Raw genomic sequence first — 22,582 nt, forward strand, 5'->3', positions numbered from 1 at the left:
CTGAAACGTTCACTTATAGCCTCTCTTTGGTGTTTGAGCAGCTTTATAAATCTCTTGAACATGTAATGGCTCCTTAATTAGCAAGTTGACTTTACATAGACAGCATATCTTTTCAATTTCTCCTGACATTGTGTTGTTTGGTTTGTTCACTGCTCCGCGACATGCGCGTTAAGGCCCGAACATACTCCGGCGGAACATACGCGGAACGGACTCTGTGGAGGTCCGCAAGCCCTGTGCACGCAAAGCTCAGATTTTACGACCGTGCGAACTCCGCTCCGCGCACCAGTGACTGCTCGGCATGTATTTTTCACATCGCTGGGATTTTTCACGGACATTTTTACAGGAAACTACAACGCAGAAGTGCGCTCGACTATGAAAGCCCGAATGACTGCGGACATTCCTCGCGGAGTCCGCTCCGCTTATAGTACGCCCGAGTATGCTTGTGTCGAGCAGGCGGAAGCGTTGACATCGTGAAACAACCCTTCTATCGCCGATGGGTGATCCGATCGCCCATCGGCACAACCCTACAGTAGACCAGCAACTCCTGCCTGGTTTTGAAGAGAGCGATATGACAGCCTCCCCATCAGAAGTCTCTGTCTAACAGCAAGCTAAAGCAGTGACAATATTCTAAATATAGGATACAGTAAATTTTGCTGCTGCCCTTCGTCCACAGCAGTTCACAGCTCAGCTTCTGAGTCAGACTCCAGCCTGCTACTCCAGGCTGGAGTATGCCAACTGACTGTACTGTATGTAATACACTGTCTATGGATGAATACCTTATACAACCCCACTTCATAAGATCAGAGCTATCCCTTTAAGCCACACTCAAGAGATGCACATAAATTAACATGCCCTACTCTAAACCACCTATGGGTAAGTTCTCTCCTAAGTTAGGGCGTTAAGTCGACATAGTAGCACATTGTAGTGAACTGGATCAATCCTGAAATATCATACCAGTAAATTCAGTGTCTACTGGATTACTGTGTTGCAAAATGACACGCAATTAATGAAAACATTATGCTGTGTGGCAGTAAAGCTGCTGTTTTACTATCAGTGAGTGTAACTCTGTGTCAGTTTATGATTTACCCAGAGGCATGTGTAACCATTTACTCTTCACTTAGAGTGATGTTGTAACTTATCTCTGTGGTGCAACCGCTTTGATTTCAGCAACGCATAAATCACAACTCTGTATTACTTGACATTATAAACAGGCTGAGTTTGAATTCACAAACAGCTGGTGCAACAGGCTGCAGATGAGGAGAACCTAATCTGAGAACCTAAAATAAAGACACGGCACCACAACACTGAGCCACTTAAAACGAGCCAACAATAAAGCCAGCTGCGTCTCATATGGCAGTTTCTAGCAACCAAAAACAGAGAGTAAAGGGGTGTAACAATTCTAACCCATGATGTAAGAATATCACCTAATAAAGTCATAACTCATGAGAATAAATAGTGTTTCTTCTGTTAATCTAAAGGCCTCAGCATGCTTACAGTGAAATGTCTGACGACGTATGAACCCGAGACTGTAAATTATTCTTTAAAGGCATCAGCATGCTGCAAACAAAGAGCTTGTGGGGTCAGCAAACAGCTCTGGAAGCCTCTTTGCCACACATTTGGACATCAGACTAGGGCTGAGTGATATAGACAAAAATTCATACCTTGGTTTTTACAGGCTGACTGGCGATACACGATATATATCTCAGTATTTTCTACAAAATGGGCAACACATTAACAGTCAAAGCCACTTTGAGATATCACAAGCGGTTTTATAAAAACAGACTGTGATCAAAATGAAATGCAAAGACAGAGATTTTATTCCCCTGATTGAAAATATGTAGCTACACCTCCAAAACACTAGTCAGTGGCGGAAGTGCTGTAAAGTTTTGGCGATTCAAAACACACATTACATGGCTTCACAGAGACAATTACAAACACAAGTACACAAATCAGCTTCACTATAACCCTTGTGTTCCCCTTCAAAAAAGTTACATCCATGACCCTTCAAGTGGACAAAAATGTCCATTTTCTAGAAACTTTTGTAGTGTCCTAGAAAAGGTCACGGGGGGTGATTTTTTGCATGCGGGTGTCATTCTGGGTGAAATTTCAAAATCCCAACTTTCAGCATGAAAATCCATTATTTGACCCTGTAATGCATTTTTATCCCATCCATGACCCTTCAAGTGGACAAAAATGTCCATTTTCTAGAAAGTGTTCAACAAAAGGTCACAAGGGGGGTGATTTTTGTCAAGGGGGGGGGGGTCATTTTGGGTTAAATCTGAAAATCCCAACTTTCAGTACGAAAATCCATTATTTGACCCTGTAATGCTTTTTTATCCCATCCATGACCCTTCAAGTGGACAAAAATGTCCACCTGTCATTTAGCCATTTGTATTGTTGCTGGGATAAAAATGCATTACAAGGTCAAATAATGGATTTTCATGCTGAAAGTTGGGATTTTCAAATTTAACCCAGAATGACATGCCCATGCAAAAAATCACCCCCCTGTGACCTTTTGTTGGACACTTTATAGAAAATGGACATTTTTGTCCACTTGAAGGGTCATGGATAGGATAAAAATGCATTACAGGGTCAAATAATGGATTTTCGTGCTGAAAGTTGAGATTTTGAAATTTCACCCAGAATGACACCCCCATGCAAAAAATCACCCCCCCTGTGACCTTTCATCTGTCTGTGAGGGAGTTTTGAATTTTGGAAATGGACAAAAATGTCCAGGGGTCACACAAGGGATAACTTGCAGCATTCATAGACAAAGCACTTGTGTTTTGCTGGACACATTTTCCCCACAAATACAACATGCTAATGTTTTTAGCACAAGCCTATGGCATTTTACATTGTATAAATTAGCCTAGTGGCTAGCATACTTTTCCTCTACTCACATGAAGCCAAGGACAAAGATAATGCTACAAAATTTGGCTCCATTACAGCTCACAAGGTTCACCGACAAAACAACTATCTTATACTAAATACGTTTTCCAAACAAAATACAACATGCTAACGTAATTTTATTTTGTATAAATTAGCCTAGCAATAGTGGAGATTTCCTCTACTCATATGAAGCCAGGATAAATCACACACAAGACTTTAAATGCTATTTTTGTGGAGGCTTTATTGTCTTCACAATTTATTGTTTCTTATCTGTGAAATTAAAATAAATAAAAGCTTTGTTTCCACTGAAGGAAATGGTTTCAGGTTACAAAAACAGACAGGAGGTTTGCGTCGCCATGATGTGTTATGGGGAGGTGCACGTCCGGCTACAGCTCTAAAAAGTGTTGCTGTAGAACTTGGGAGTAAATGAGTCGGGTGGAGCGAGGAGAGATGCATACCGGTATGTGTTATGAAACGCAACCTGACCCTATATTGATGTAAACGATGTTGTCTAAATTTATATCTTGCTTGAAAATATATTTATATATCGTACATAGTCGTTATATCGCCCAGCCCTACATCAGACTGCAATTTTTGTAATATTCCAAAACAGAAATAGATCCCACTTTTCATCTAGACGCAACATGAACACCTTGAAGAGGAAACTGCCCAAAGTATCAGCCATTATCACCACCATTTGTGCAATTCAAGACTACACACACACACATGCAAAAGACAGAGTGTTGCAAATCTGAGCGAGTATACGCACTGCTTTAGATGTCAGATGACACCTTCAGTTCAAGCATACTAAACCCTTAAGTCTTTCATGACAGATGTTTTTTACTGTTTGACAACTTGTTACACAATCTGTTGCAGACATGTCTGCTCAGTGATTTCCTGAGCCTCCAGTCTTCAGCATGTTGATGCACTGAGGCTCTTGTCTCTCTGATGAGGTGTTATTAAACACTGGGGATGACTGCCATAAGCAATCTGCTCTATTTCTAACCTTGTCCATGCTCCGTGAATTTCCCACCGTCTTATCTACGAATGAAACTGAACAAACACAAACTGCGTGCCCCTCTGGACTGCGAAAGTCTGTGATTGTGTTATTTGGCATCACGAACACTACCTTGGGAGCTATTATTGGTCTGAAATTTTGCAGTGAGGGGACAATTATCTGGCCTCTTTAGCCCATGAGGATGATGTAATTAATTGCAGTTTTGTGTCCGACTCTGCAGAGTGAGTGCAGCATTTGTAGGTCACGGACACATATTGTATGGATGAGTGATAAAGACAGAGACAGTTGGAAAAGGGAGCTTGAAAAAAAAAAAAAAGGTAGTCGTTTAAACTGGTTTTCGCAGTTTAAACGACCACTAATTTCAGGGTTGCAGCATTGAGAAGAATGAGAAGAATGTGGAAAATACAACCTCCCTGATGGTTATGGCAACCAGTGTTTGTTTTTGCACCTGTGTGTATGGAGAGAACATAAAAGTCTTGGTTAGATGCCACGGTGGGGAGAAGATCGCATCAGGAGTCGGGACAGTTGCTCTCAGTCAGTCACTGCTTCATGTTTTGAGAGGAAATACGGAGAAATCCTTAGAGCATGAATTTTAGGTAGTGTACTGCACTGAATTTCACATGATGTTGACTATATTCTTCTATTTTTCGAGCACAGTGAGATCTGATGAAGGCATCTGTTATGAAGCATTTAATTGACTTTACATTCTGATATTGATACTGAAGCTTTATTGATGGAAGTAAAAATGAAACATTCCCAAACTTTGAGCTGACAACTATACATCAAATTTTTTTCAAGGACAATTTTTCAATTAAAAAATTCCATTGAAATGTTAAAAAAAAAAAAAAAAAAAAAAAAACCCTGACATTTTGACCCCAAAATGATTTGTGGCTGCTTAAGTGCCAGCTAGTGCATCTGATTTGGATGTTATATATCAGCCCATTAAATGGCTGTTATAGATACAGTATAGATTGGATGGGGTCTGCCACACCTACTATTAGGGTTCAAAGGCCGTTATCAACCCATTAAATGGCAGTTTCATATTCAACATTGTCAAACAGTCACAGTTTTGTTAGGTTTCACTCTCACTTTCTTTAGGTTGAAGCCCTTATTTACACAGAGATCCTGTGATAGGGCTCCAGCTTATCCGGGGCCAGGTCCCGGGGGCAGCAGGCCGAGCAAAGCACCCCAGACATCCCTCTCACCAGCAGTGCTTTCCAGCTCCTCCTGAGGGACCCCAAGGTGTGAGATATGTAATTCCTCCAGACTGTTCTGGGTCTGCCCCGGGGCCTACCAGTGGGACGTGCCTGGAACACATCCAGTGGGAGGCACCCAGGAAGATCCTGATCAGATGCCTGAACCACCTCAACTGACCCCTTTCGACACGGAGGAGCAGCGGCTCTACTCCGAGCTCCCTCTGGATGTTCAAGTTCCTTACCCTATCTCTAAGGCTGAGCCCAGATACCCTTCTAAGGAAACTCATTTTGGCCGCCTGTATCCATGACCTCATTATTTCGGTCACTACCCAGAGCTCGTGACCATAGGTGAGGGCTGGCATGTAGATGGACCAGCAAATCGAAAGCTTTGCCTTGTGGCTCAGCTCCCTCTTCACAACAGACCAGCGCAGTGCCTACATCACTGCAGCAGCCGCACCAAACCACCAATCCATCTCATGCTCCATTCTACCCTCACTTGTAAACAAGACCCCGAGATATTTGAACTCCCTTGCTTGAGGCAGTAATTCTCCCCCACCAAACAATGCCAGCATAATGCCGCCCCAGTGTGTGATTTTAGACAGCAAACCAGCGTTTCGGAAGCAAAAGAGGCATGGCAGGCATGAGGTATAACACAACAACGTCGGCCTTTAGTGTAACATATAACATAATTCCGGAATCATACCTTTTTACAGAAGGGTGAGGCGGAATAACAGTGCGACATTCCTGCCTTGAACAGGCAACGTAAAACGGGCTTTAGGTGCAAACACTACGTGGTTAGGTTTAGGAAAAGATATCATGGTATGTCAAATAGAACAGCTGTCTCTAGTTAAAATAAGTCAACGTTCATACAGAATAGGATCCCCGCCCTCCTGGGGGAAAGTCCTGTGTTGTTTGGCTGATAAAGCCCATTTAATGACCTGATAACAGCTGAACCTGCTGGCTAGAGGGGTTCTGATTTGAAAAAAGAACTTGTTACATGAATAATTTATATTTCCTGGAGCATAGTTTCAGGCAGCTACTTTTACCCTGACTTGTGTCCATATATCTGGGGAAGCAATTATTCAACTTGAGTAAAATATGGTAGTTTTTTCCATCTCCGCCTGCATCCATCGAACCAAATCTTCACATGAAGGCCTGTCCACTCTCAAATGAAACTGTCAAACATCTTTTAACTCATCCAGAACCACAAAAACACTAAAAGGAAGTTTCCAGTGTAGGTTTTATGATCAGAAATGAGTTAGGTGCTAAACTGATGTCCGTCCAGTCACTGTTTTGATTTTGCTTGTCTGTGAAGCTTCAGTTTGCGTCTCCATTTATCCCAATTCAGCTGTCATCTCTGATATGAATGAAGATAGATTGCGCTTTGCAAACATGAACATCCGACAATGCGGGATGAAATAAAACGCCCTGCGATGCAGTCATCCAGCTGTTCACTGTCCTGAGGTTGGAATGTGCTGCCATGTGAAGCCCCAGAAGAAGACATTCATTAAAGGATTAGGGCCCACACTTTGTACTGACACAAGAATGAGGGCAGTTGAAAGGAGAAGAATGAAATGATCAAAATGATATTCAAGCACCATTTTGCGCATGAGAGGAGATGCTGGCGGTGTAAGTAGCGGCAATCAAAACAAAGTGCAAAGATCCTCCCTTTTCTGAGGCAGCGCCGTGCTGGCAAAGATAACAGCGGAGGTGGAATCCTGCCGTGGCTAAGCCTCTTTAGTACACTTTTTCACCTCGTGTTTTAAGGTGTCAAAGAGGCTGAGATCAAAGAAGCCGTGGCCACTTTAGCGCTCCTTTAAATGGAGCAGTGATCAACAAATTCTCAGTAGCCTGGGAAGACACTTTTGTCTCTGGAGAGCAGCAGCAGCAGCGGGTAATTCACAAGATGAATTCACAAAGTAATTTAGTTAGGGAGCGTTTCATGGGAATGCTACTAATCTTCCAGGGCCTTCCAGTAAGAGCTCATATTTTCAATTTGAGATGTCTGCGCTCTCCTCCAGTAGTTCATTCTTCGTTGTCCTAAAAACTGGTTTTAAAGTGTTTCGACCGCAGTTCCAAACCAAACAAAAGCATTACATTTCTTTGCTTGTTTATTGAAAGTTTCAATAATAGGCAATTTGGCAGCGACAGTAGGAATCCTCAGCCGAAAACCATAAAAGTGGCAGTATGTGTGGTCTGGGTGCTGCCATTGCAGTGAACTCCAAAGAAGCAGGAGGACCAGGGCCAGCGTATTTCCCGTAGCATAACACATGCCGACAGCAGGCAGACATGGCAAACTGGACTCCCCTTGTTCTCACACTCTGTGCCAAATTGGGGGAAATTCTTCCAGTGGCAAGTATCAATTACTCACTTTAAACAAACATCCAAGGCTTTTGAATATCAACATGGTGTGCGCATGTCTCCCTATAGGGCATCTGATACGGGGAGACCACACACACGGAGTCACCTTTCAGCATCACCTTTCTCCTCACGCTGACTTCTCCCCATTCATCGCTCTCTGCTCTCTTTGAACTGGCTTTAATCAGATCTTAATGAATGTCAGAGGTGACGATGTCAGCGTACAAACAGAAAAACATTCTCTGTAGTATCTTCTAAAACTCAAATGAAGCATCATATCCACCCGAGAGATTCTGCCTGACACACTATTCAGTATTCAGTCTTTTTTTGTGTGTGTGTGTCAAATAAAGCATCAGCGGGGGGAAAACACATCCATCATTCCCTTTCTGAAATGTCTCACTTGCAAATCAAGTGAAGTCGACAGCCATGAAGTCTGCATCGCCTGGCTCGGCCCCATCTGGTACAGATATACGGGCAACTTCAAATGGTCAGCTTCAGCCTTAACACGTATCACACGGCACAGAGAGTCACGCAGCCATGTGGTCCTTGTGAAGCTGGGGCGCTGTACAGATTACATATTAATGTGTGCAGTAGATGTGGGTAGATCACACCACGCATGCTAAGGAGGGAGCAACTCACAGCTAATAAGTTGAGCGTGTGTGAGGTCAACCCACAGGATGAAGACGTTTTGTTGGCTCTTTTTGAGTGTGTGCGTGTGTGCGTACAAATTAACCATGCTACCATTTTAAGGGGCAACGTCCACTAAAGCATTTTTTTCTGAGGCTGATGTATATGTGTAATGCTTTGGCCGTTTTTTACTGAGCACCAAGAGTGGAGAAATATTCAACTTTGGGTAAAAACGCCACACTCATCACGTCACTTTGGCCGTCAAATCACAGTGGAAAAGAGACAAACCGTCACATCTTACATGTACGATTGCTGAACACCAACTATAATGGAGGAGAAATCTGTTAATATATCTTATATATATTATGTTTCCTCTTTTTCAGCTTCAGCCTTCCCCTCACCCAAAGCAACTACTCTACCTTGTGCGGACATGTTTACCGCCGTGGATATTTTGTATAATAGCAACTAGGGGTGTAACGATCCATCGATCTGGATCAATACATCGATTTAATGATCAATGATCCAATATCATCGATGCAAAACGAAAACATCTATCCCTATCGTCATCTTTAGCATAGGCTTTTATTTTGAAAGTTTTTGTCACTGTCAAACAGCGGCAGGCAGATGGCAAGCAGTCAAGAGAAAGACGATGAGGATAATGGTATTTACTCGGGAATAAATCAACAGTGTGGAAATATTTTGGATTTTTCAGAGAAAATACGACGTTCGGCTGAAAAACCGTGCATGCAGACTGAAATTCAATTGAGCTCTTCTGTCAGGAGATGCAGTAATTTAAACCAACGTTGAGCAAGAAAAATAATAATGTCACAGGTTGTTAAGCTATGAGAAGAGGAAAAATGTCAGCTAGCCGCTAGGCTAATTATGCAATGAAAACATACTTAAGCTAATAATAATAGCAACTGGATGCAACCATCTCAGCTGAAAATATGCTTCACCTCCAAAGCCCTCTCAAACGCTCCCAGCTGGGCGTTCCAGAGAAGTGCCTGGTGTTTTCAGCTGGAAAAAAAGTTTAGGTTGACATGGGGTCTAACACGTTCTCACTCCCAACTCATCAAATATGGCAGCTTGGTCAGTTGGCCCTTCACGTCAAAGTACAATGCTCTAGATACCCCTCCAATGTCTCCCCGCAGCCTCAGTTTTGGACGCTCAGGGAGAGCATGTCAATTTCCCCTCATTACAATCACAGTGTCTTTTCAAAATAAATTTCAGTGTTCACAGGGAAAAGCGGTGACAACTCATCAAACATCACTACATAGTTCTTGTGCTGAGCTTTTAAAGTTAAAAGTGACTTCACTTTACAAAGGAAACAAAATGTGTCCACATCAGACAAATAAAAATACAAAACAGCCAATCAAATCAGTTTACTGCCTAACTCATCGATAACAAGCATATGTTTCTGTTCCACAAGCATCTGCAATCATAAATTCAAGAATTAAATGAAATGTGGATTTGAATAAATACATCAGAAAATATTCAACCAACATGTTGCTGTATTGTGTTAAAGCAGCTGTGCGGAACTTTTTACCATTAATAAAACTGCCCCTAGTTCGTATCACCCCCCCTTGAAGATCCGCATATTTATTTGAACCCAACAGCGACAAAAAAGCCTTTCTCTATATGGCTATTTAGCGTAGCCTCACTCGGGTCGGACACACAGCGGAAGTCAGCAAACCAGAATACAGCACCCGAGGCGGAAGTGATTCTGCTCACCCGCAGTGGCCCGCAGCAATTAAACCACAGAAGAAGGAGCCGTGTTTACAGTGTTCTTGGAGTAAGCAGTACGGAACGGGCATTGCTGAACACATAACACCTAACAGTTTTACCAGAGATGTATCTATGAGGACTTGGTTGTACTTTTGATGTCATGGCGGATAACGAAGGAGCATCATCTAAAATTATCTGTGACTGTGACCATGAACACAAATATACAGCAGGCAGTTGTCCTCAGTTTATAAGAAATTCAGAGCTACACCAGAACATTTATGAACAGGTCTTACTTTACTACTAATTTGTGTGTAACGTTAGCATGTTAGCATGTTTCCACTAATTACTTGGACTGACCTAACGTTAGTAGCGTTAGCTTTGCAAGCGAAGGCTGCAGGTAACAGCTTTGCTGTGTTAGGATTATGTTATGTCTTCACTGTGTATCTTCACATAAAAGAATACTCCGACGATTTGGGAGTTATGCCCTTTCTCTATCATTTTCATATTGAGACAACATGATTGATATCTTTTTTGTGTCTGTACGTCCAGTGGCTGGGTCTCAGCGGTTAGCATTGCGCTTAGGGGGTCAATACGTCCTGCGCTGTGATCCGCGGAGGGATACACCGGTGAGCAGGCACAGACGTAGCTTGTTAACAAAACTCAATTGTTTATTTAGCCTAGCGAGACGGAGGTCAGGGGAGGATTGGTGGTGTAGCTGCGGGGTTTGCCAACCTGTGTCTACGGAGGTGGAATCATTTTGCTGCACAGAATGGGATTCGGTGCTACCATCGTTGGGGAGATATATCATCAGGAGGAAAACCGCCGCAGAGAGTGCATCACAAGGAGTGAAAACTTTGCAGCAATCACTAATCCTGGCGTGATTGAAACTTTTTTTCATGTTCCTAAGATGAACTGGAAAAAACGCCCCAGGCCTGCAGGAGCTGATGGACAGCTTTCAGTCGGGTGAGTAATATCGTCCGTGTCGTCTCTTTGTTTGCTTTTACCGAGTGACCTAGCGTACCTGTCCCAGAGCCAGCTGCAGCTGTTGCTCACCGGTGTATCCCTCCGCGCAAGATGTACTGACCCCCTACAAGTGCCATGCTAACCGCTGTCTCAATATGAAAATGATAGAGAAAGGGCATAACTCCCAAATCGTCGGAGTATTCTTTTCACATAATAATGCGGACTCAGCAGATGACTTGTTAACTGTTTATTCCTCCTTACACCGAACGTACACGGCTGCTTCTCATTGTTTCCAGTAGCACAACAACGGTTACTACATTACCCAGAATAACTTGAGGCTCACACTACTACGGTAGCTTTAGTAGCTCAAAATACACAACAGATTACATTAGATCAGAACAGAAACACGACAGGAGAATTAAAGTAATTTTGCTGTTTCCACTAATTACTTGGACTGACCTGACGTTAGCAAATGCATGCGGTAATTGCCAGCTGCAGTCGGAATTTTACGACACCAGGCTGTGGGTGTCATACCACTCCGACCAAAGGGGCGCTATAATCAACGAAAACTAAAAGTTCCGCACAGCTGCTTTAAATAATACTTTAACAACATGGGGTTATTTATAAATCTTCTCGCTGTCAGCTACAGCAGCCTTTCCTAGCAAATTAGCGTGCTATGTTTCACTTCCTGTATATTCTTCCCCCTGATGTCTGAGCCATAGAAACAGAGATGCCTCATTGACTGCTGGATCATACCTCAGCGGCGTCGCCATATTGGAGGTTGTAAGACTTGCCAAAAAGTAAATACAGGTAAACAGGGAAGCTGCATTTTTTGCGGATAAAACATTGTAACATTTATATTTATGAACTGACTGCATTGGAGCTCAACGCCCATCCATCGGCAGAGGTTCAGCAGAGGTCAGGCGGCTGGCGACACGAAGGGAAGCCAAACACTGTTCATCTGCACACACTGTGATGCCACACAGCTGGTTCAATATCAGCAAAGTTTCCCTTTATATTCATTGTCTTCTGTGGCGATCAGCAGTGATGTAGTGGTTCACTCACCCTCTGTCTGCTTCTCTCTGGAATCCCTGGTTAATTTTTCCAAAAATATGATAATATTTCTTCAGGGAGTGCAGTTAGTTACAGTGTGGGCTCCATGCTTACTTAACTCCTCTTTAAAGCATCTACCTTACATATTGAGATCATAAACTTTTTTTCTATTACACATTTGTCATAAACCCTTGAATATAAAAACAACTCATTGCAGTTGAGGTTGCGGTTGAGAAATATAAACGTTATAATACTTTTTATCCAGAAAAACCAGTTTGCTCTCCTGTTTGCATACATTTGTTTACAGGCAAGTCTTGCTTTCTCCAATATGGCAACACTGCTGACGTATCGCTCTAACGGGCTGATGCAGCATCTGCCTATAGATGTTTAAGGTCTGAGCAAGTGAACTGCTCAGGGATGGTGAAACTAAAGTCAACCCCTACAGCAGGACTGCTGTGGCAGAGAATCTTATTTTCAATGGTTTTATTTCCTGTATTATACAGATCATACCTACACTTACGGCACTTAAAGTTTGTATTCTGCCTCGTCACTGAGGTTTTGTTTTAGCGACGGTGACTTCCTGTTAATTGCATTTGATTAAGAGATACAACAGATGTTTCTTAGCAACTCATTCTCATGGTGCAATTTAGTAAATCACTGGTTTGAGACTAGCTGGTAGTTAGTGAGGACTCAGGGTGGAATTTACACACAGACTATTGCAACTCAATCCTGTTGTCTGCATTGGGCCTTTCTGTTTAAAACACCACACTGTGGCGTTGTCTTCTGTCCGCTCAACTCTCATTTTCCTGCACAGGTAATGTTTGTTATCATGGTAAAAGTCATTCTAGAAATGTTTGAAATGGATGTAGGTGACAGCAAAGTAGATACCAAAAAGTGAATACACTTCATCATAAAGGAAATCTTGGATCTGAACTCTGCATTCATTCACACAAACTGAAAACAGAGCGACATAACCCCTCTAACAAGCACCAACTTTGTTTAGTAACTAGACAATAATTATGTATACAAGAAAGAAAAAACATTTTTGCTGTCCCCACAAAACATCAGCCTTTAATTACCGGCAGATAACATACCACAGAGATGCTCACCGCAGGGGTCTTTCACCCCTGCCGCTAAAAAATTAGCAGCGATGGCGGGATGACGTTAGTTGTGAAAGCTTAAGCTGGTGCACATGTCAGCAGCTCTGTGGGCTCCAACGTGCCGCAGGAGGCTTTTTTTAGTGTGAAAAGTATTGTGAAAAAGAGTCAAAAGTCCACCGCTCGCTGGGAAATTGAAAACATGAGGGCGTTTTCATACAGGAAGGGACGAGGGGGCTTTGATTTCTTCAAGTGTTGACAGCGCAGGGACACCTTATACGGAAACCTCCCTCCCGGTGGCTCCTTGAGCAGCTCCCAGTACAACAAAGACTTCAAAAGCGCTGCAGTTTAATGGCGGTACTATGAGAAACAAATGCATATGATGTCATTTTTTAATTATAATTCTGACCTAGAAGAAAAGGGGAAATGGTTTGGTTGTAAATGACCTCCAAAATTTCCACGTACTGTTGCAATGATGGACAAAAATCTAATCCAGGAGTCACACTGTAACTATCAAACGGGCTTTATTTGAACTTCAGGGTCGTGCATGAGCTCTCTACTGTGCATCCAAAACAAATACGTCTTTTTGCAGCCTGCTGGTCAGGGACTGATTTGCGGCAGCGAGGACTACAGATGGGAAGTTGAAAATCACACAGAGTGAGAATGGCTCTCGACCATGAGAATAAAGACGAAGCCGGGTTTTCATATCAAACTAATAAGAGTCATATGGGGAGAAAAAGGCATCAGCAGTCCACACTGGGGATTGATGTGGAGAGTCGAGTGAGAGATCGTGGCAGCACTGTGTTTTTCTTGTGCTGTTGCGAAAACAGACACCAAGACTCAGTGCAAGTAGCAGCCACTCTGTAATGCGTGGTTTTAGAAGCAAATGAGCAATATAACCACTAGTGACTCCGAACGCTGACACCACGTATCATCACAAACCACAACAATCTGCACCATGTGATTCACATCTATTCTGCCGATATATTCAGAAAAGAAATTGTATCTTAAAATCAATCTTGCTCTGATGATGATGCAATTTTACTCAAGAGAAACATTCTGCTTTATAAACTAGCAATGTCCTCTTTGTGGAAAACAAACTAGAGTTCATTATAAAGACGATTGGAGCCTCCAGCAGATCACTTTTCACTGGGAACAGCTTGCCGAAGGGCCCTCTAGGCTTCAAGCAAAACCCTAATTTCCTTGCAAATCCCATACAACAATATTAGTTTTAAACCAGCAAAGCATTTTACGTCATCTCAAGAGAGGAATGGCGGCCAAACTGGAGGAAAGAGAGTCACAGGAAGGATTTAACACTTGTGCCAAAAGAATGAGAGAACTGTATGAACTTGAATTTGTCCATATTTCAGGCTCAGAAAACCTATTGAGGGTGCTTTAAGAGGTTATGGCATTATTTTTCACATCTGAATATCCAGCGTGACAACTAAACCATGCTATTGTTATTGTTTATACCCAATGATGGCGCCTTAGGGCCATTGCTGGTTAAAAAAAAAAGAAAAGAAAATGGAGCTGGGGGAGAATTTCAATGACATGAGAATCGTAAATCTACAAGAAAATTACCCATAAAAATTGTGTTTTCTTTTTTTTGTAATGGAACTACATTGCTTCTCTTTGCAAGTTTGTGTTAAACTCATCACACCACAGACCCCACCAGTAAACAGTGAGTCCCAGCAAACACTGACACGTTGAATAACCATTAGTTAAACGTCTAATCAAGACGTCCCGTTATGGTTCAAAAATTGAACTGAATTGGGGTTTGCTGTTAAGGGCTGTGATAACTGAGGGGATCAGGCTTCTTCCAAAGCGGGCCCTCCTGCACCTCAGAGTCCTGTACCTTCGCCCTGAGGGCTAAATGTTCATTGAGTAGGTTTGTGGATTCCTGTTCTATTGCAACTGAGATGCGTGTAATGGCCCTAGTTCCAAAATAAAGGTTATGCTAATGTCTGGGACGTTATCTGAACGGTTAACACAAATATTCAGCTGTTCTGCTAAAGTTAATGTGCACAGTGTAGATTCAGCAGCTTTATACATCCCAAAAACTGATAATAATAAGTTAACTAAGTCTAAAAATATTAAGCCAATGTTGACCGTCTTTGCTTGACCCATTCATCTACCATGACTTCCTGCCTGTGTGGATTTTGTCACTCCAATACACCACCTGACTTTCTGAAAGAAAGCCCGGAAGGCATATTTCTCATAAATTTGTGTCTTAATCTCTCACAAATGTATGGTATTATATAGATAAAGATTATATAGATTTTTTTCCCTGGTAAATTTAAGATTTTTGACAATTTAAGACGATTGGAAAATAAATGACTTGAACTTAGCCTTAAATCAAAAATACACATTTTTTCCTTTTACCTGTAGTGCTATTCATCAGTCTAGATGGTTTTGGTGTGAGTTGACGAGTGTTGGAGATATCGACCACAGAGATTTCTGCCTTCTCTCCAATATAATGGAACTAGATGGCACTCAGCTTGTGGTGCTCAAAGTGCCAAATAAATATAAAAAAATAAATAAAAAAAGTAACATTAATGTCTCTTTCCAGAAATCATGACCTGGTTACTCAAGATAATTCACAGATCTTCTTGTGAGCAGTTTAATGTGGGGACTATTTTCTTTCTACCGAACTACAACTGCCAACTGTATCACTGTGCAGAAGGAAGCGTGCATCTACTCATGAACAAGAGGCTTGTGCTCGTGACAGTGAGAGATGTAAACATTAATGGCGTCCTCCTTGGCTGAGCTGTAATATTAGCTAGCTCACTGGTGCTAGTTGAGCTAACAGTAGATGTAGTCTTTCTTCTGTGAAGTATTCCAGTTGGTGGGTGTAGTTCAGCAGGAAGAAAATAGTTCCTACATGAGTGCCATTTAGTTCCATTATATTGGAGAGAAGGCAGACATCTCTTTGGCTGATATCTCCAGTATTCAGCAACTCACACCAAAACAATCTAGACTGATTAATAGCACTACAGTTAAGAGGAAAAATATGTATTTTTGATTTGAGAGGTGAACTGTCCCTTTAATATTCTTTATTGTATATTCATTACTCCCTCGGTCCTGGTAGAAATAAATGCAGACCATTCACATTAACTGTTTTCACTATTATTATATCCTTTTGCTATTTGCTGATAGAGCAACCAAAGTTCCCCTCATGGATCATTAAAGCTTCATTTTAGCTTGTGATTAACTTTAGTTTTGCTTCCAGCAGTGAGTGGGGGGAAAACCCCCGACAGCCGACTGTATGTGATGCATCATCAGCCTGTATTTCTCTGAGAAGGATATCTGTTGCATCACTTTGCATTTCTGTGTGATGACGGATGTTTCAAAAGGAAAACAAAAAAGACCCAAGACAAAAGGGCTAATTGCTGTGTGGGATTATGATAATAACTTTAGTGACTTCCTTTACACTGAGGCAGAGGGTAAACTGGGATAAAGGGGGAACGTCAACAGCCTTTCAGCTGCCAGGAGCCTGTTTGACCCTGTGAGCTCTCATTCTGTATTTAGCGGTGGACTTAAAAATGCAACGATGCATGCAGACACACATGTATTCTTACCCACAAGGAGAAATATTCACTTGACCAGAGTATAATGCTGTTAAGTGAAACATCCCACTGTGCATGCTAGCTAGCTAGCTAAACACTGGGTGTGTTAGGAATATGTCGTTTCTGATAAATTCTCAGAGTAAATCCAAGGCTGTTGAGGCGGTGGGTTCGGTAGTTGACTTAACCAAGCCAAAACCAGCTCTTGCTGTTGCTACACATTCATCGGGCTTTGTGGAAGTCTTAGACTATGACTGATCATAATTCACTAACCTGGCTTATTGGAGGGCTGATGTAACTTCCCTTTTCACTCTCAGTGATCACATTCACAGTTGACCTTTTCTTGCCAGGGGGATCATTTCCAGAGGAATGGTGTTTTTTTTTTTTACCCCACTAAAATCCAAACATGAAGAGTTTAGATGATATACAGCCAGAAGGGCAAAAAGGCAAACAGACGGACGGCTGATGCAGCAAATCAGAGCTCCGTGTGGTGATTCATCCACCTGCTTCGTCCAATAGTGAGACGAACACATGGGAGCCGGCCAGAGGATCCTGGATCAAGTTTAGCCTGAGGGGGCCAGACAATGACTCAATAGCAGGTTTCTGACGCTGAGTAAATTAAAGAGGACAAAGATTGTGCAGCATGGAGCATAAGAGCAGGTGCCTTCAAGATTTATTTCAGCATATCTTCTTTGTTCTTGTTGATTTACAGACTTGTTACAAAGAAAAGAACCTCGGAATAAATTAGCAGCTGATTCTGACATTCACTTGCATATGTATACATTATAGTATGTGATTTACAGTGATTGCTATATTAGATATTATATTTTAGTGGTGCTTAAATCTCCACTTAACCCTCTGAGACCCACCATAGGCCAATATCTGTCTTTTTTAGGGAGGACAGGGGATCTGTATGGGGAAATAGCAGATCAACAGTATATGTCACATAGAAGTGGTATACATCATCTGGAAGCTGGGGACCTGAAGAATAATTTAAAATGCAGCTCAGCATTGTCTGTCAAGTTTTTGTTATCATAAATATGTAATAATCCTTTTTTTTTTTTTTTGTCAGGCACCTTTTCAAACTGTGTCTGTGTAACACCATAGAAAAATCCATGCTGTATATCATCAAAAACTTATGACATTTCTAAGAAGAGTCTGTAAGAACTACATTTCTTGGCGATTGGATGGCGAGTACTTCTGTTCTGGAAACAGCTGAGAAACCCTCTTATTTTCAATATACCAGTCCCCCCTGGATTATATTGGTAAATGGTTAGAATGTGAATTGCCTAGTTCACCAAGACTGTGTCTCCACTACAAAACTGTAGTGCCAAATTTAAATAAATTTGTATTAAGAAAATTGAAAACCAGCCTTATAACCTGGGCTCGGATGATTCTAAGGTGTTGGAAGAAGCCCCAAACTCCTACTCTGAATATGTGGATGGTTCAAATGATGGAAACTACTGCATGTGAAAAGATGTTGGGAAGATTGAATAGGGAAAATGATATGGTTAATAAACAATGGGACAGTTTCAGCGGATATATGTCAGGAGGGAACAATTATAATGACTGGCTCACCGCTGTGACTTAATAGCTGCCTTTCCTGTATTAATGTCTGTCAATATTAGCTGGACCTCCAGCCTGTTTGTTTGATTTTCATGTTAAAAATGCAATAAAAAAATTAAATTACAAATATATATCTATATATATCTATATATATATATATCTATATATATATATATATATATATATATATATAGATATATATACATATATATGTATATATACACATCAGTCCCCTCAGGTTTTTGCAGGCTATTTTGGGGATGGATGGGGGTTAAGAGGTGATCCTCAGTGATCAGCTGTTGCTGCTGTTGGAAGCAGCGCTGAAGGACCGTCTCCATGAGCTGCCCTCCTCCTGCTCTCTCTGCCCGGTTAGCACGAGCTAACACAGCAGCAGCTAACATCCAACACTGAGCTGTTAAACAGTTGGATTGTGTGCACCTCTGTTCTGGAAAATGCTGAGAATTTCCCTTATTGTCAATTCCTTTGAAAGCAATTCACCCTCAGAATGCCTGAGGTCTCTAGTTTGTGGTTGTCAAGTTTCACAAGGCTGTGATGATCCTTAAGGTCACTTAGGGTGCTTTCACACCTGCCCTGTTTGGTTCGAGTCAATTGAATCCAAGTTCGTTTGCCCCCTAGGTGTGGTTCATTTGGGCAGGTGTGAACACAGCAATCGCACTCAGTGGCACACCAAAACAACCAGACCAAGACCTTCTTGAAGAAGCGGTCTTGGTCCGGTCACAAATGTTTGGGTTAACCATGAGCAAGTTACAGTCCTGGAGGATTATTAATGTGCACCTCCTCCTGTACTGCCTTAATATGCACATTCAGCACATCCAATGCATCAAAACATTGTTTTCTAGTTGGAGCCGCGCCTCGTTTTCAAACTGTATGGTTTGACTAAAATGAACAATGACAGCAATATAGTCCACGATGAGCAGCGCTAAAATCAACCTGCATAGTTGTCCCTCCATTGTGACATTAGAAAGTGTCACATTTATCTTGCAAGTGTACTCTTCAACATTTTGTTTGACCCATCAAGAGCAACTTTCTCGAGCAAGGCATTTTATCTGGTCCACTTGTAAATGCTGCCGTGAGAACACGAACCAACTCTAGGCAATTATCCAACTTTATAACCAAATTAGTACTTGATTCAAGCCAAAGCAAGACAACTCTAGGTCTGAAAGCACCCTAAAGATCATTTTATACAGTGATGCCCAATTAAAATAAATGGACTCACTTCAATGAAATGGCTACCTTGGGGGCTAACATCATCACACATGAAAAAAATTGGGTTAGAGTCTCAGCTCTCCAGTTATACCCAACTTATGCAATTCAAAGACTGTTTAGGGACCACAGTATGCACAAATATTCAAATACAACAGGCAAAAAACACATCTGAACTGCATTAAAAACTGCATTGTTTTTACCCAGAACTGCATGTGACTAGCATAAAGTGGGCATGTCCGTGAGGCTGAGACCCGTGGGTACCCATACAACCCATCAGAGGTCAAGGGACCCCTTTGAAAATGGCCATGTCTGTTGTCCCTTGCCAAAATTTAGCCTAACTTGGAGCGTTACTTAACCCCCCCCCCCCCCCACCACCACCAGCTGCGAAAGGCATTGATGCAAGAATAACATGTGCAGACAGTTATGTTAGGAAAAATGGGCTAATTTTAAGTATGATACCAATTGAGGAACACACACTGCAATTTGCTTCTTTGTGTTCTGTAACTTGAACTCCAACTGCATGTGAAAACACTGGCAATAAATATGCTGATCAATCTAATTATTGGGCCTTAAAACAATACAGAGAAAGTTTAGAGAAGGAAACCTATTAGTGTGTGTTTAAGTGGTGAACTTACTGTACTTTGCAACACTGTTAAGACTGGATTGATGCCTGGATGCTATCGGCCAACAGCAGCTGTGTTTGTTTGGTGAATCACAAACAGGGTGTGTTTTGGATATGACTCGCTTTGCCTTCAGTTTCTAACATCTTCATCCAGATGATTGTCAGTTGAAGAATTCGGTTTTCTTGTGATCTCAGAACCTGTTTGGTGGATCAAAGAGGACGTTGGAGGTGATATGGCTACATTTTCCCTTTTTTATGGCAGGTGATTGATCCCAGGGGTATTTGCCTAAGAAGTGATTCTCTTTGAACACATGTTGGTGGGCGGTGGTGTCCAGCAGGGCTTTGGAACAGTTTATCATGATGTAGTTATACTGAGTATAAAAAGAAAAAAATGGGATCTGGTTATGGCTTGAAGTCATGTTTTCTGAGGCTAATGTGGAGGAAAGGGCGAAGATTTCTATAACGAGCTATGAAAGAACACAAGCAAAGTAATACACAAAAAGGTAATGTTGGTCTCTACAAATGAGCATCGTCTCTGAAAGAGTTAACTGGATATTGTTAGAAACTATTTTCTGGTTCATTACAACTTTGATTTTGTTTCCTTTTGAAAATTATGCACACAGCTAGAACCGCCTATGCCATGGGCCTCTTTGCTGGTTGGGGCTATTTTTTCGTCCTCCAGGGGCTGCATACTCTTTCATCTTTCTTGGCCTGTCCAGGTAACACTTAAGCCATTTTCCTGTTCGTCGGACTACCATTTGTAACCAGCAGCAACTACCAGGGTTAAAAATAAAGCCAAGCTGGTGCCGCTGTTTCTGGCATGGCCACTTGAGGCTGTCTCCAGGAGTGTTTTAATCCCAACAGACCCCATGTTAAAATGCCAACTTTTTACTTAGGCATAAACACAGTCTATAAGTCAGATCCACTCCTTGCTCCTCCCTCTCGTCCAAATATGGTCACTTCTGGCTCCAAAGATTCAAGATGGTGAAAGCCGAAACACAAGATTCACAACAAGAGTCTTCACAAGAGTCAACAAACCAATTGGTGGCATCACAGTAGCTATGTCCATCATCTTATAGAGTCTATGTCAGCAACCCGTTGGGCTGTAACTGTGTTTGCTATATCTTTTGCTTTGTTACTGACAATCCGCGCCAAGAGCCCTCTACTCCATACTACAGTTGTGCCGGAGGTTGATAAACTGTAGCTCAGAGTGTTTCCTGCTCCAACCGATGATACAAGCCTGTAGACTGTCAATTGATATTACTTCCGAAAGGATAACAAACTGTTTTTGGAATTGTAGTTGAGAGTCTCTCTCCCACCACTGCTCCAGCTTTATGGCGTTCATATAGCTTCGTTTTAGGGTTGTCACGGTACCAGAATTTTTAACTTCTTTGTAATATTAGTATCAAAAATGATACTTGGTGGCTCTTTCGATATCACGGCAAAAAAAGAAAACTATAATTACTGCCTGGTATGCCCCTGCAAACCAGACAAGTTGCAGTTACAGTTTACATCCATGTCTGTCCATACTCCTATGTGGCCACGACTCCTCACAATGCTTCAAATGTTGCTGTAAAGAAGCTGCATATTCTAGAATGTGGATGCTTCGTACACGTCTTCAACCCGGCAGCACAAAAAATCTATACAATCACCACAGTTTCAAGATCGACATCCAAGATTAGTGTCACCAATTCAGTATATGACCCAATGTCTTCCCTTCTGTAATGGCCGGGAAAGTGTTTCTAAAGAACATTATGATGTCACAGTGACATTGGCCTTTGTCTCTTTGGATACAAAATGTCATCACTTCATCATCTTATCCTACTAGACATTTGTGTGAAATTTCATAATAATTAGCGTACAAATTCTGGGGTTATGGCCAAAAAAATGTTTTATGAGGTCATAGTGAACTTGGCCTTTCACTGGTAAATTCTGATCAGCTCATCCCAGAGTGCAAGTGGACGTTTGTGCCAATTTTGAGGAAATTCCTCTGAGACCTTCTTGAGATATACGTTCGCGATAATGAGACGGACGCAAGGTCACAATGACCTTGATCTCTGAACTTTGAACACCAGAATCTAATCAGTTCATCACTGAGTCCAACTGGACTCCAAATTCCCTCAAGACCTCTTGACCTTTTTTAAGTCTATTGAAGAGGAGATAATATAGCTGACTCATCAAAACCCACTCCTGAGAAGGGCTCCAAGAAAGGCGTGACCAAGGCTGCCGGCAAAGGAGGCAAGAAGAGGAAAAGCTCCAGGAAGGAGAGTTACTCTATCTATGTTTACAAGGTGCTAAAGCAGGTCCAGCCCAACATCGGCATCTGATCCAAGGCCATGGGCATCATGAACTCCTTCCTGAGTGACATCTTCGAGCACATTGCCAAGGCGTCTCGTTTGGCTCACTACAACAAGCGCTCCACCATCACTTCTAAGAGGATCCAGACCGCTGTGCATCACCTGCTCCGCGGTGAGCTGGCCAAGCACGGTGTGTCCAAGGGCACCAAGGCCGTGACCAAGTACACCAGATCCAAGTAAACCACTCAACTGTTTAACAAAGTCGTTCTTGAGATATTGGATTCTCGAGAATGAGATGGACGCAAGGTCACAGTCACTTTCAACTGCCAAAATCTAATCAGGTATTGTAGAGTCCAAGTGGACATTTTTGCCAACAACATT

General features: G+C 42.0%; 1 protein-coding gene and 1 pseudogene across 1 annotated transcript in view; one reads left to right on the forward strand and one right to left on the reverse strand.

The window, feature by feature from the left end:
• Window positions 1–22,582, reverse strand: part of esrrgb (estrogen-related receptor gamma b) — a 221,642-nt gene that overhangs the window by 178,958 nt on the left and 20,102 nt on the right. The window lies entirely within an intron of this gene.
• LOC126399210 (histone H2B-like) lies at window positions 21,927–22,441 on the forward strand (annotated as a pseudogene).

The sequence above is a fragment of the Epinephelus moara genome, chromosome 12, assembly GCF_006386435.1.
Source record: "Epinephelus moara isolate mb chromosome 12, YSFRI_EMoa_1.0, whole genome shotgun sequence".
Taxonomy (NCBI): Eukaryota; Metazoa; Chordata; class Actinopteri; order Perciformes; family Serranidae; genus Epinephelus; species Epinephelus moara.